General features: G+C 42.7%; 1 pseudogene; it reads left to right on the top strand.

Annotated features, from left to right (window-relative positions):
* Nucleotides 1-13408, top strand: part of LOC147904693 (putative receptor-like protein kinase At5g20050 pseudogene) — a 24188-nt pseudogene extending 10780 nt beyond the window's left edge.
* The last annotated feature ends 1038 nt before the right edge of the window (nucleotides 13409-14446 follow it).

The following is a 14446-nucleotide window of genomic DNA, read 5'->3' as shown; positions in this document are numbered from 1 at the left end:
TAATATACCTTCCTTGACCATATACAAGTATCATGCATTCATAAAAAAAGTCACATGTTAGAATGTGAGAAAGGGAATAATTTAACTATGAAATCAGGGATCAATGTAGGAAATGGTCTTCTATGCACACATATATGCTAAGGGTCCATCTAATACAATATTGGAAATTGATGTGAGTATAAGTGTATGCATCCATCGGTGATGGAGAAAATGGACATGAAAATCATCTAAATTGGCTCTTGCCATTTGATTTGATATATGACATGACCCCATCTGGATTTGTAAGTCCAAAGATACGGGGTCCTACTTTTAAGGCCTGAATGCCTGAAATAGGCAACGCGTTAACGCGCTGCCTATTTCATGCATTTAGGCCTCAAAAGTAGGACCCCATTGGCAACAAACGCGCTGCCTATTTCATGCATTTAGGCCTCAAAAGTAGGACCCCATTGTGTTGCCAATGGGGTCCTACTTTTGAGGCCTAAATGCATGAAATAGGCAGCGCGTTAACGCGTTGCCTATTTTAGGCATTCAGACCCTAAAAGTAGCACCCCGTATCTTTGGACTTGCATATCCGAATGGGTTCATGTCATATATCAAATTGAATGGCAAGATCCAATTTAGATGGTTTTCATGTCCATTTTCTCCATCAACTAAAACTATATTCATCAAATAATGTTGTTTATCAATTTTTGGCATACCCCCCCCAAAATCAAGACCCCCATTTTGCTGTATGTATGTAAGTATGTATATATGTATGTATATACATACATATATATCTATATGTGTATATATATGTGTGTGTGTGTGTGTGTACACACACACATGTATGTATGTATGTATGTATGTATCTATATATATATATATATATATACATACATACATATGTATATATTGATGCATATATTGATGCATATCTTGATGTATATATTTATGCATACAGTTTTGATTGATGGAGAAATCAGGCATGAAAACCATCTAAATTGACTTTTGCCGTTCGATTTGATATAGGACATGATCCCATTGGTTTTTGTAAGTCCAAAGATACGGGGTCCTACTTTTAGGACCTAAATTCCTGAAATAGGTAGCTTGTCAATGTGCTGCCTATTTCATGCATTTAGGCCTCAAAAGTAGGACCTCATTTGGTCCTACATGGGGTCCTACTTTTGAGGCCTAAATGTATGAAATAGGCAGTGCATTGGCGCGCTGCCTATTTTAGGCATTCAAGCCCTAAAAGTAAGACCCCATATCTTTGGAATTACAAATCCAAATGGGGTCATGTCATACATCAAATCAAATGGCAAGAGCCAATTTAGATGTTTTCATGCCCATTTTATCGATTTAATAAAACTATATGCATCAAATAATGTTGTTTATCAATTTTTGGCATACACCCCCAAAATCAAAACCCCCATTGGAAAGAAAGGTAAGGAACACAAGTGCTTGTTCTTATGTTCAGGAAACATTAAAAAAGAGGCCTAGTAGCCCAAAAATGGCAGCGCATCAATGCACTATCATTTTTGGGTTGCGAGGTCTCTTTTTTGTTGTCTCACGAGCATACATATGGAGGTTATTATACAATATAACTAAGAAGTAGTATTGAAGTAGTTCTACAATTTGGATGCATTAAGAGCATTCATATAGCAAGGAAGAATATAATAATTGAATACATTTTTTTTTCAATACATATTGCTAGTGAGACTACCAAAAAGAGGCTCTACCCCTCATGATGTCTCTGGATACAGAATATGAGATTGCTTGAGGCTTGGATTGTAGCTGGAAACATTGCGTGGGCAAAGCCACTATATGCCTCAAGTGTTGGAAATTGATATATGGCTCAAGTGCTAGAATGTGCAAATCATGGCCAAAATCAAGACCCCTTAGAGATTCCATGAGGGCTATCCTTTTACTACTACACACGTCACCTTTAGTCGAGGGCAGAACCATTCGTCGTCATAGGCAGCAGGTTCATGGGACCCCATCCCATGATCCAAGGCATTATTCAAAGACAAAGTATTTCTGACCATTCCCAAATTGAGTTTGCCAATTCCTAATCTGATTGATTTCATTTACTGGACTTGCAATGCTTGCAAAGCCCTTGCTTAAGCTTGAATGAGCCTCTTGATTTTGGGGGTATAATGGTCAAAAATGGCTTAACACGCCCAAAATCAAGAGGCTCATTCAAGCTTAAGCAAGGGCTTTGCAGGTCTTGTTTTTGGGTGGCAAAAGCACGAAAAATGACAGCGCATTAAGGTGTTGCCATTCTTATGCTTCCCCCCTCCAAAAACAAGACCCCCAAGCTATTCATTAGAGACACCAAAATGAGGAGAAGGATGACGTGAGGAGTAGAGGAGCTGGCCAATGAGGGGAGGGACAGCCTTGGAATTGCCAGCAACAAGCATGATGCAAGGAGGTGAGAAGGCAAAGAAGCAAGGAGCCACTTCAATGTCTCATGGCACTCCTTTGAGGTCTCAAATGCTGCAAGCCACCATATGTCCTTCTCATATTGGACTGAGAAACCATGCTCAACTTCCTCATCCCCTTGAGCAAAACACAAGGCATCGTTTGAGAGTGCTCTCAACGGAAGCAAGAACGGAAGAGGGAGAGAGAGAAACAGAGAGCCACACAATTTTTGGTGGGTGCAGAACCACCCTAATCTTCTTTTTCATTCATTTATATATGTGTTTGAGAGGAAGCAAGGAGGCGAGGAGGCAAGAGGCAGTCTTGAAGGGCAACAAGAGGGTGGAGGTGGCCGAAAGAGTAAGCAAGAAAGGGAGGGATGGAGATTGCTTGTAGGAAATGCTTGGATTAATGCTACGAATGCCATTTTTTTGTGTGTATTTTGCAGCATGAAATGTTTATGGCATTTTTCTTTTAAAAAATACAAAATTGTTGTGATTAATTGCGCTACAAACAACTCAAGCCGTAAAGCACCATGGATTAGTACAACAATATACATCACAAATGGATGCATACACTCATATACACTATTTTGACCCAAATACATAATGCCAATTGAGGTTAGTACTGATGACAAGTGATGAAAACAATCTAATGGTATGAATGAGATCTTGTAAATTTTGGATATATAATATGGGTACTATGTTGATTGAGCTATTTTTCTAAGGGAATATTTTCAACTTAATTACTAAATACATACTTACAATGGTGACCTGATTCCCATCTATATGTATAATCAAGTTTTACTTTGTGTTAAAAAAAAAGCTTTTGCATAAGGTTAAAATTTGAATAGTATTTATATTTGTTTAAGACTACCCATTGAGCTGGCTCCTATCCTTATATTGAACATGATAATGTTCATAAAGATTTTATGAATACAAATAGATAGCATTGGCTCTCTTTTTAGTGGTTGGGAATGAACCCTAAAAGTATTCTAAAATGACTATGTATTCCCTTATTTGTAGCATGGAAGTGATCATGGTAGAGTGGCATAATCCCTATTTTGCTTTTTTCATAGGTTCTTTTGCTACTCATGGTTGGCGGATACACCACGGCATAGATCCGAATAGATATTTGGTTTTTTGCTTCAACTTGCTTGACTAGACTTTCCTTGATGATTGTTTGATTGTGCATGATGAGTAGTCACTGGCTTAACTGATGCATTAAGTGAAATGTTTTCCTTAAAGTTTTTCATACTACAAGATACGAGTTTGCTTATACGGGTGGAAATAAAAGCTTGTTAATGCCTGGTGCATATTTTTCGTTAGATGTAGTAGCATACTAGTTACCGAGTGTCTTTGCCAATTATTTCACTTGAATCATGCTCCTCTTATGCTTGAGTTTGTGGTCACGTATTGACTTTAACATAATAGTCTATAGGATACTGGATGAGCACTCAACATAGTGGTTAGATGCATTCATTTCTAGTTCCGATAGAACTATCATTCAAACATTGGTCATAATAGAAATATGGAGGGCTAAAATCCTTTTTTGGCTCCCTAAGTTTTTTAAAGCATGGTATTGTCCAGATTACATAGGTATTTTCACTAAGCAAAATTAATCCTTATGATGAAAATGTGTTTTTTTTCTTTTGACATAGTTAGTTCTGTTTCCATGTTTTTGGATCGAATGTATGGATGATCTTCTGCAAGCATAAAAGACATGATATGTATATGTAGCACATGATCATGTTTACATATTTTCAGTCATATATTCTACATTGTGATCTATCATTATCTTGCTGTGTGGATGTTCAATCTGAGTAGTGTTTGCTTTTTTTATCGCAAATTTTATGTATTGTTGTGTCTCTACCTCTCCACAACGACTCAAATTGATAGTATGGGGATGAAAGAGAAGTTAATTGTGAGTTTCAGGCATGCCTTCATTGTTGGAATATGTTTAATTTGCTTATGATCACATCAATTGTTCCAATGATATTGAGAGGAATAAGATGCTGGATGAGGTTCTCGCTCGCTTGAAACCTATTTAATCTTGCTCGCTTATTTGGGGCTGCTCGCTTTTCTTTGCTCACTTTTTGGTAATCCTCCCAATCGAACATCTCATGCGATGCATTGCTGCAAGTGACACCACCACCATGCCTTGAGTTCTTGAAGTAGGCTGCCTTAGCTCTATAGTGCAACTTCTCCATGCCTTGTGTATTCCAAATGGACAAAGGACCCCAATTTTGTACAAACCATGGTCCATGTGCATAGAGAATATGATGCAAACATGATGAGAATCAAATCAGCAACAAAAACTATTTATAAAGCAAGTGCTAAATATTACGATGGTGCCAAGATTACCATGTAATGTGTCATGTGCGACTCCCCCCATGCTTTCACCATTAATTGCATAAACTCTTTCACAGCCATCTTGAACCTTTCATAATACATCTCATCGATTTGAACCTGGTGAAGCAATTTTATCAATGCATCTACCTTTGTCCATACTTTAGCTCTCAAAGTTGCGACTTGAGGATGAGAAGCCTTATTGGTCGTGCATTCACACAATGCTTTCAAGTATTCCCAACCCAAACTACTTTGAGACAATGTATGTTTGTCTTTGTTGAGATTGTGGTTCGATAGGAATCTCCTTGCCTTCCCTCCACCCATGGACACTTTTGTAGGAAGATTCTGTGTTGCTCCAAACATTTTCTTATCCTCCTTAAGTTTGACATGTCCTCTATGGAATCCCATCTCTGACAGCAACTTCTCAGCTTCTGCAATGCACCGTGCGGATACTTCTTGCGGAATTAAATTCCAAGCATAAACAAGATGCAAATACAACAACTTATCAAGTACACATAGTTCTACGTGTAAAGTACATATGTGTACTCTCTCAAGTGGGATGGGCGAGATGGGATCCCACTTTGGATCCTTCTTGTCGCGATTGGGAGCTTGCGTTTGGCTACAAGATAGAATGCCATTCTCCCATTATAAGCTAGCCTTTTGCTTACGTTGTGAACACATGCAATAAAGGCATGTGTTCATTGCATTTGCCCCTGTATCATAACCATGCAAGCACTTGAGGGTTTTCAAATCACTAGCAAGATGCCATTCAATTTAAAAGGTTCCATGGCCATCAACTGTCAATGTTTGCCCTTCCTCTTGTCTTAAGATCATCCATGGGATTGTTCTATCTAGAACCCACTTCAATGTCTCATGGCACTCTTTCGGAGTCTCAAATGCTACAAGCCACCATACATCTTTCTCTGATTGCACTGAGAAATCTTGCCTTACTTCTTCATCCCCTTGAACAAAGGCTAAGGCCTTATTCATAATGCAGATGCTGACTCTCTCTAACTTGTGTTCTTTCACCAATTGAGCTTCATCCATTTTGATGACAAATATGAGCTTTCCATTGGAATCTATACAACAAAAGAGAAAAATCGTTAGGATAAACATGATATAGGAAATGAACTAAGTAAAGTGCAATGCTATAATGGATTTCCTCTTACCATCTTCTCTCATGCCAAAGAATTTGACCATTGCTTGTTGCAGTTTCTCAACATCTAAGTAGACATTGTTGAAAGCATTCATCTCAAAGGTTTGCAAGCTAGATTTCTTTTTACTCTTCCAAGTCATTGTGCCCCTTACGCAATGTTAACCTCCAAGCATTTCTCTTGCACATTGGTTTGCTTCTCACCGTGCACGTCTCACAGACCAAGACCAAGGTATGGGTAGGGGCATTGTAGACTTCTTATACTTTCCCAAAATAGCAGACTTGAAAATTTTGAAAATAGATGTGTAAGCTTCATGACTTACACTGGTAGTATCACAAGCTACAAGCATCTCCTTTGCATCCACAATATCCTTGAATTCCTTCATCACCTCCTCAACAACTTGCACATGTAGGCGCTTGTGTCTTGGGTCCCTTAGTATCCCAATGACATCGCTTTACTTCAATAAACTAGCTAGAGCATATGAACAGTCAATATCATCCCCGTCCGTTCTTCCCATCACATCTTCCATGAAGTTCCTAAAGAAGAACACAATAAAAACTTAGTCACAAACAGTGTAGCACAAAAGAGTGTAATCTCATTGGAACATTTGATAACCAACCTTGTAGCCCGAAGTCTCCTCTTTCTTGTTGAGAGTTCACGCTTAACATCATGTGATCATGTGTGCATAGCACCATCACGTGATCATATGTGCATAGCACTAACCTTATAGAGTGCTATAAAGGAAAGGGTTAGATCCCCTAACCCTAACCCTAAAAGGGTTTGTATCTATTCTATTTTTTCAACTAAATCTAGTGTACAGTTAGTCATTTGTGGTGTGCTCTCTAGCTGTGCCCTCTCTCCTCATCTCCACTCTTCTCCTCTCCCCTCTTCATATTTTGTCATGGTATCAGAGCTGGCTTGCCTTCCGCTGAGGCATTGTGATTCTTGAGAGTGTAAGAGAGATTGTGAGATTGAGAGTTCTTTTGAGTGTTCTCCGTGAGAGTCCACTTTCGGTGAGAGATCTTCATCCGTCCATTTTCTTTAAGAGATTTCCGTTCAGCTCTTTGAGAGAGAGAGAGAGAGATTTAGATTGTGTGGAGTTAAGAGAGTTTCATATCTGCTGAGAAAGAGAAATTCTGAATGTGTTCATTTCGAGAGAAAGAGAGAGGTCTATCACCTACAAAGTAAGGAAACGAAGCTCTCCTTGAGAGCTCAAGTGCTTGACGATCGGCTCCTTAAAAGCATCTACGACCAAGCAAAGCCTTCAAGCAACTACTCCAAGCTTTAAGGACACCTGCGACAAGCTCCTCCATCAAATAGGAGCTCCTACAGCAAATCGACATCCTTTTCATGCCTCTCTCTTCTACAAAGAAACTACAACAGTACAACCTCAGCAAATGGGCTCACGGCCTTCTACAAACACGTCAGAAAATTGTCAAATGACTCTTTCTTAGCTCACAGCCAAGCTTCTGTAGACCGACACAGCTTCTGTCTCATTGGAAGCGATTGGATACATTGAATTGAGGGACGAATGGCTGAGTTGAAGGGCGCTCAGATTGGGCTGTAAGCTATGGACTGAAGAAAGGAAGATGGCGATGACTAACTCTCACAACCGGTGGTCACCTGCAACAGACCCAACAGGCCTACGACCAGCTGCAGCACATCTCTCCTACTCAGCCGACAGCACCAAGTCTCAACACCTTGACGTACTATCTCTGCAATGCCTTGCAAATAGCCGCTCGCACGAAAGGAGCACTGCTCATAGTGCTAGGCTTCATAGGCGACTCCCACGAATCTCCATAGTCTTCTACGAACTATGCCTCTATGCTCTCCATGTCTGTAATCGACAGCAACAGCTACCTGTATGCGCTAGCCAAGCTCCTCTGTAGTCCAGCTTCAAGCCAAAGCCTCCATCGCCATCTACGCTCCAAGAGCTAACGATCGGCCAGCAGCAGCCCGAACAACGCATGCAAGCTCCCATGAGCTCCTAACCGCCACCAACGACCTGAGGCTTCAAGCAGCGAAGACCTTCTGTGAAGACCTGAGCTTCCATCAACACCTTGCAAACGGCTTCCAAAACAAGCTGCGACTCCCGACGGACCTCCAACACGAGCAACGATCGGCTCCTCGACTACTAGCAAGCAGGTTCGTGACCTCCTGCTCCAAACTCTGATAGGGTCCAACGACCTCTACGGCCGTCAACAGGATCCATCGAGCCCCCAGCAGCGGCTCCTCCCAACGAAGCTTCTTCAACAACAGCATCGCCTCAATCCTCAGTAGCCCAAGCCTCCGTATGCACCAGACGGCTTCTACCTCCATAGCCAGCCTCTAGATCTCCAAATGGCAGTGCACGCGATGCCACACAGTCAGCATCGACGAAAATCCACAGGCGGACGGAATCTTCTTAGATTTCATCAGACTCTTAAAGATTCCGGTGGCTTTCCTTCTGACACGTGGCCTTATCACCAACTCTACCCTCAGTGTGGTATGGTTTGGTTCACAGTCTACCACGTGGCAGACCTTATCTGCCACATCATTGCCCTCGCCCAGAGTGCCATGTCATCAAGCACCCTGGTATGCCACGTGTACCCCCAGAATCATCATCTTGAAGGAAGGCCTACTTCATGATGTTGATCTTGAGGGAAGGTGTTGAGAGTTCACGCTCAACATCATGTGATCATGTGTGCATAGCACCATCACGTGATCATATGTACATAGCACTAACCTTATAGAATGCTATAAAGGAAAGGGTTAGATCCCCTAACCCTAACCCTAAAAGGGTTTGTATATATTCTATTTTTTCAATTAAATCTAGTGTTGTACAATTAGTCATTTGTGGTGTGCTCTCTAGCTGTGCCCTCTCTCCTCATCTCCACTCTTCTCCTCTCCCCTCTTCATATTTTGTCATTTCTAGCACCACTAGTGGGTGCCAATGCATCCATGTTATGTAAGTACCTTTTTTTCCTCTCCTTTTAATAGGTAGTTTATCACATCTTTAATAATCCAATTATGTCGTTAGTGGACAAGATAATTCAATGGTGGAGGTTTAGCTCGCATGACATAGAATGCTAAGTTGTAAACAGGTCATTGGTTGTAAAGAATTTCAGGTTTGATCCTAAGATATTATAAACTACCAAGTCATTATAGAAAAAATTGATGTTGCATAAATATGCTTCTTGGGAGTAGGAGTGGCCTCTAGGATTGTACCATGATATAGGCAATTTATTATGATGAGTAACCTGACCCGCCGTCTATGACGGCGGGCCAGAGACCTGCTCCGCAAGGTCTCAAGAAGGGATATTAAAAATTATTTACTTTAAAGAATTGAAATTCCAAGTTTCAAGACCCCCTCGTTAAGGGGTGATATTAATGTACTATATATCTGTGTGTGTGTGTGTGTGTGTGTGTGTGTGTGTGTGTGTATGTACATATTTATATATATAGATGTTTAAATAAATAAATAAATAAATCTATATTTATGCGCTCTCTCTATCTCTAACCCAAAATTGCTCTCTCTCTCTCTCTCTCTCTCTCTCTCTCTCTCTCTCTCTCTCCTCCCCCTCTCTCTCTACTCCCCCCCTCTCTCTCTCTCTCTCTCTCTCTCCCCTCTCATTCTCGCTCCTCTCTCACTCGCTCGCCCCCGCCCCCCCCTCTCTCTCTCTCTCTCTCTCTCTCTCTCCCCTCTTATTCTCACTCCTCTCTCTCTCTCTCTCTCTCTCTCTCTCTCTCTCTCTCTCCCTCCCTCCCTCCCTCCCTCCCTCCCTGTCCCCCCCCCCTTCTCTCTCTCTCTCTCTCTCTCTCTCTCTCTCTCTCTCTCTCTCTCTCTCTCTTATCTTTCGCCTCTCTCTCTCTCTCTCTTTGTTTTCTCTCTCTCTCTCTCTCTCTCTCTCTCTCCCCTCTCATTCTCGCTCCTCTCTCACTCGCTCTCGCCCCCCCTCTCTCTCTCTCTCTGTCTCTTCCTCCCTCTTACTCTCTCTCTCTCTCTCTCTCTCTCTCTCTCTCCCCCCCTCTCTCTCTCTCTCCCCCTCTCCCCCCCCCTCTCTCTCTCTCTCTCTCTCTCTCTCTACTCTCACTCTCTGGCTCTTCTCTCTCTCTCTATCTCTCTCTCTCTCTCCTCTCACTCTCTGGCTCTTCTCTCTCTCTCTCTCTCTCTCTACTCTCTCTCTCTGGCTCTTCTCTTTCTCTCTCTCTCTCTCGCTCTTCTTTCTCTCTTTCTCTACTCTCACTCTCTCACTCTTCTCTCTCTCTCTCTCTCTCTCTCTCTCTCTCTTTCTCTCTCTCCCCCCCTCTCTCTCTGTCTCTGTTCTCTCTCTCTCTCTCTCTCTCTCTCTCTCTTTCTTTACTGTCTCTCTTTCTTTCTCTTTGTTTTCTCTCTCTCCTATATATATATATAAATATAAATATGTATGTATAGTACAAAATATATATATATAGAGAGAGAGAGATATATATAAATAAATAACACACAAAAAAAAAGTGTGTGTGTGTGTATAAATAATTATATATATATATATGCATATATTAAATATAATATACTCTAATTATATATGTATAAATATCATATACATGTACATATATATATATAGAGAATATAATATAAATATATTACCTCTCTCTCTCTCTCTACATATCTATATATATATATATCGTCTCACTCTCGCTCTTCGCTCTCTTTCTCTCTATATATATATATATTTATCCTCTCTCTCTCTCTCTCTCTCTCTCTCTCAAACTTTCTCTCATTTCTCTCACTCTCTCTCCCTCCTCTCCCTCCCCCCCCCTCTCTCTCTCGCTCTCTCTCCTCTCATTCTCGCTTCTCTCATTCTCGCTCCTCTCTGCTCTCTCTCTCTCTCTCTCTCTCTTGTCTCTTCTCTCCTCTTCTCTTCTCTCTCTCTCTCTTTCTCTCTCTCTCTCATCTCCCCCCCTCCCTCTCTGTCTCTCTCTCTCGCTCTCTCTCTCGCTCTCCGCCCTCTCATTCTCGCTCCTGTCTCGCTCTTTTCTCCCCCCTTCCTCTCGTGTCTCTGTCTTCCCCTCTCTCTATCTTCATCTCTCTCTCTCTCTCTCTCTCTCTCTCTCGGGCTTCATCTCTGTCTAGTGCTCTCTCTGTCTCGCGTCGTCTTCTGACATGGCGCCCTCTGCCACTTGCACGTTGATTTTTTCCCACCCACACGTCATGGCGCATACTAAATTGCATATAGTTACGCCTCTGTCGCGTCTCTGGCCACACGCGTGTGTTGGCTGTTGAACGCGTCTGGTGTTGCCCCGCAGTCCGTCTTCTACCCAACAGTCCGTCTGCTGCTGCCCCGCAGTCCGTTCCCTTCGGACAAGTGTCTTTATGGCGTGCCATTTGGTGGATGCTAGTCTGCGGTGACCGATCTGCCCCCTCCCCGCCCAGTCAGTGAGTCACTGTCTGCGGTGACCGATCTGCCCCCTCCCCGCCCAGTCAGTGAGGCAGTGACTCTCCATGATTACCACATGTCATGCTCGTGTAGCCTCCTCCAAGCTCTATCCCCGAACCTCTCCTGGACCTCCCTCCATTCATGCCATGTCAGATTTTCACCACGTGTCAACTTCTTATGCCTCTCTCCCTCTTTAAGGAATAGTATATATATATATATATAAGTGTATATATATATATATATATAAATGCCAAAAGAGATGGAGTTAAGGTGAAATAGACTTGTAGGCGCTCATAGTGCTCTATGATATGATGTCATCTTACTTAATTTGAAAAAGTATTTAAAAAATAGAGTTTTGTGTGGGGTGCTTTAGTGGAGAATCGAATTCTACTTTCGAATTTTCACATCTTTCTCTTGCGCATTTTTTCTTTGTGTGGGGGGTCCTATTAACTTGATAATTCCAGTCTTTGCCTATGATGTAGTGGAGATGTAGTGACTTGAGTGTAGTCGTTTCAAAGAAGATGACTATGAAGTGATGCACCAGGACATGGGCAATGGGAACATGGAACTGCATATTCTGAAAACCACGAGGCCTTTGATATGTTACACGCAACGAAGAGTATCCCTCTGTTTATTTCATACACAGCTATTGAGCGACGAAATCCTCCATGCAGGGCGCCTTCCAGCCCGCTTCCTCGTCAAGCACCGACAAGGATGTCGAAGCCACTTCCCTTCAGAAACCAAGTTTCTTCAATCGTCTTACCTTCCACTCTTTGAGGTAGAACGAGAGAGAGAGAGAGAGAGGGACGCAAAGGTCCAGAGACTATTAAAGGACAAGGACAAGACAAGGGATCGGAGCTACATCATGAATTGCTGCTTGAAGAGGAGGAGCTCCATATGGTTCACCTGCGCAATTGCCTTCTTAGTCATCGACATATTGCTCCTAGGTTTCTTCGCTTACAAACCCATTAGCATGAAGCATCCCCCCGCCGTCCTGAGAGCCGAGACCATTATAACCAATTGCCTGATTTTTGTCTTTATGTGCTTACTTCTGTTCGCACACGGTCTCAGGGTTAAGGAAAATGCTAAGCATGCAATGGACGCCATCGAAGTGGGGGAATTGGATGCAGAATTTCTGAACAGCCTGTCCGGGCTACCAACGAGATTTTCATACACGGAGCTGCAGAGCATCACCGAAAATTTCACTAAGAAGCTGGGACGAGGCGGGTTCGGTTCGGTCTACGAAGGGACACTGCGAGACGGCAGCAACGTTGCGGTGAAGAGGCTAGAGAGAGAAGGGCGGGGACAGAAAGAGTTCTGTGCAGAAGTCGCTACCATATCGAAGATACGACACGTGAATCTGGTGTCCTTGAAAGGATTTTGTGCAGAGTCATTTCAGAGATTGCTGGTTTACGAGCTCATGCCTAGAGGCTCGTTAGAAAGATGGATTTTCCGAAGCAAGGATGACGAAGCGGAGTCATCATCGACAGCGTTCCTGGATTGGAAGACGAGGTTCAGGATAGCAGTGGAGACTGCTCGAGGCCTGGCGTATTTGCACGAAGAGTGCGAGGAGAGGATATTGCATTTGGATGTGAAACCGGAGAACATTTTGTTGGACAACCGATTCCGAGCGAAAGTGTCAGACTTCGGATTATCTTGCAGCATGGGCAGGGATCGGAGCCGAGTGGTGACTACCGCGCGGGGCACTCCGGGGTACTTAGCACCAGAGTGGCTGCTGGGAGAGGGCATCGACAGCAAGAGCGACGTGTACAGCTACGGGATGGTGCTACTGGAGCTGGTGAGCGGGAGGAGGAGTGTGGATCAGATGCAGGAGGATCCGGAGGACTCGTATTTACCAACGTTAGTGATGAGGAAGTTGAGAGAGGGTAGAGTGGTGGAGGTAGTGGATGCGGCGGTGAGGGGGAAGGTGACGGAAGAGGAAGCCGAGGTGAGCATGAGGGTGGCGCTGTGGTGCATTCAGGAGATGGCTAAGATGAGGCCGACGATGGGAGAGGTGGTGCAGATGCTTGAGGGGAAGGTGGAGGTGAAAGAACCTCCACTGTCTAGCAATTTGTTGTCGTCGACTTTCACAGTTGATATTCAACCTTAAATACATCGCCCAACAGCAATGTCAAGGGATCTTTGTTCACAAATTCTTCTTTGGTGTGGTGAGTTTGGTTGATAGATTTTGCATTTTCTCTTTCGTTCTCCGTGATTTAATTGACCGATTAGCAGGTTCGATTGATGCTGTGTGCAAATTGTGCTCTTGCCTTGTTGAATTAGTCCAATTTAAGTGGTTTTAACACATCTCACTTGCTAGGTCAAGCTTCCTACAATAATCGCTTCTAGCTTTGTTTTCAACTTCCTAGATTTAAACTTTTTTTTTGTTAAGCTTTAAAATGATAAACAAATAAAAAATGTAGGCATTGAAATGAAAACACACAAGTTCTTTTGCAGCTGCAACTATTGCTTTGAAGCTCATAGCTTCACATGTTGAAGAGAGGTTAAAATTTCTTTGGGAAATGGATTACATCATAGATAGGATGGGTCATGCTACTACAAGTGGCCACCAAGGGATTTCCCTTGCATGAGTTTTCCCCTTCACCAAAAGCAAAGGTCTTACAATTTGAGGTTTTCATCTCAAACGACCTTGAGGGAATGACTCCATCATCTAGAACTCATGTAATAGCATAGCATAGATGGGCAATCCAGGTGAAATGGAGGATTTGCATTTTAGTGTGGTAGGATGCACACACTGTAAGGTTGGAGTAGTGCTACATATATTATGCACTAGATTGGCACTAGGACAAGACAATACTTTTTGGGAGATTACTAGCTTGTGGTTGTTTGGTACCAAAGAAAATGGGATTTTGGGTGGGAAGGTCAATTCAAATAGGTAGCTCAATCTTGGTCTTTGCCTATTTAAAGGCTTATAATCATTGTTTCGAGGCGGTCCAGATGGTTCGACCTTCTAAGAGCAACCCTTTGTTTTCCTTCTCCACAGAGAATCACAATATATGAAGTTTCATTGGATATGACTCTAGACGTTCATTTGTGGAGGAAGGGAAGGTTGTAGTCCCCATGTGGCACCATGCATGATGCCTCCCTCTCTCTTGGTTTGTTTGTTATAGGGGCTCTCAGGTATCCA

This window comes from Dipteris shenzhenensis, chromosome 2 (assembly GCF_047967505.1).
Source record: "Dipteris shenzhenensis isolate YYH24624 ecotype China chromosome 2, Dip_SZ_1.0, whole genome shotgun sequence".
In the NCBI taxonomy this organism is placed as follows: domain Eukaryota; kingdom Viridiplantae; phylum Streptophyta; class Polypodiopsida; order Gleicheniales; family Dipteridaceae; genus Dipteris; species Dipteris shenzhenensis.
This window is presented reverse-complemented; position numbering and strand designations above follow the sequence as displayed.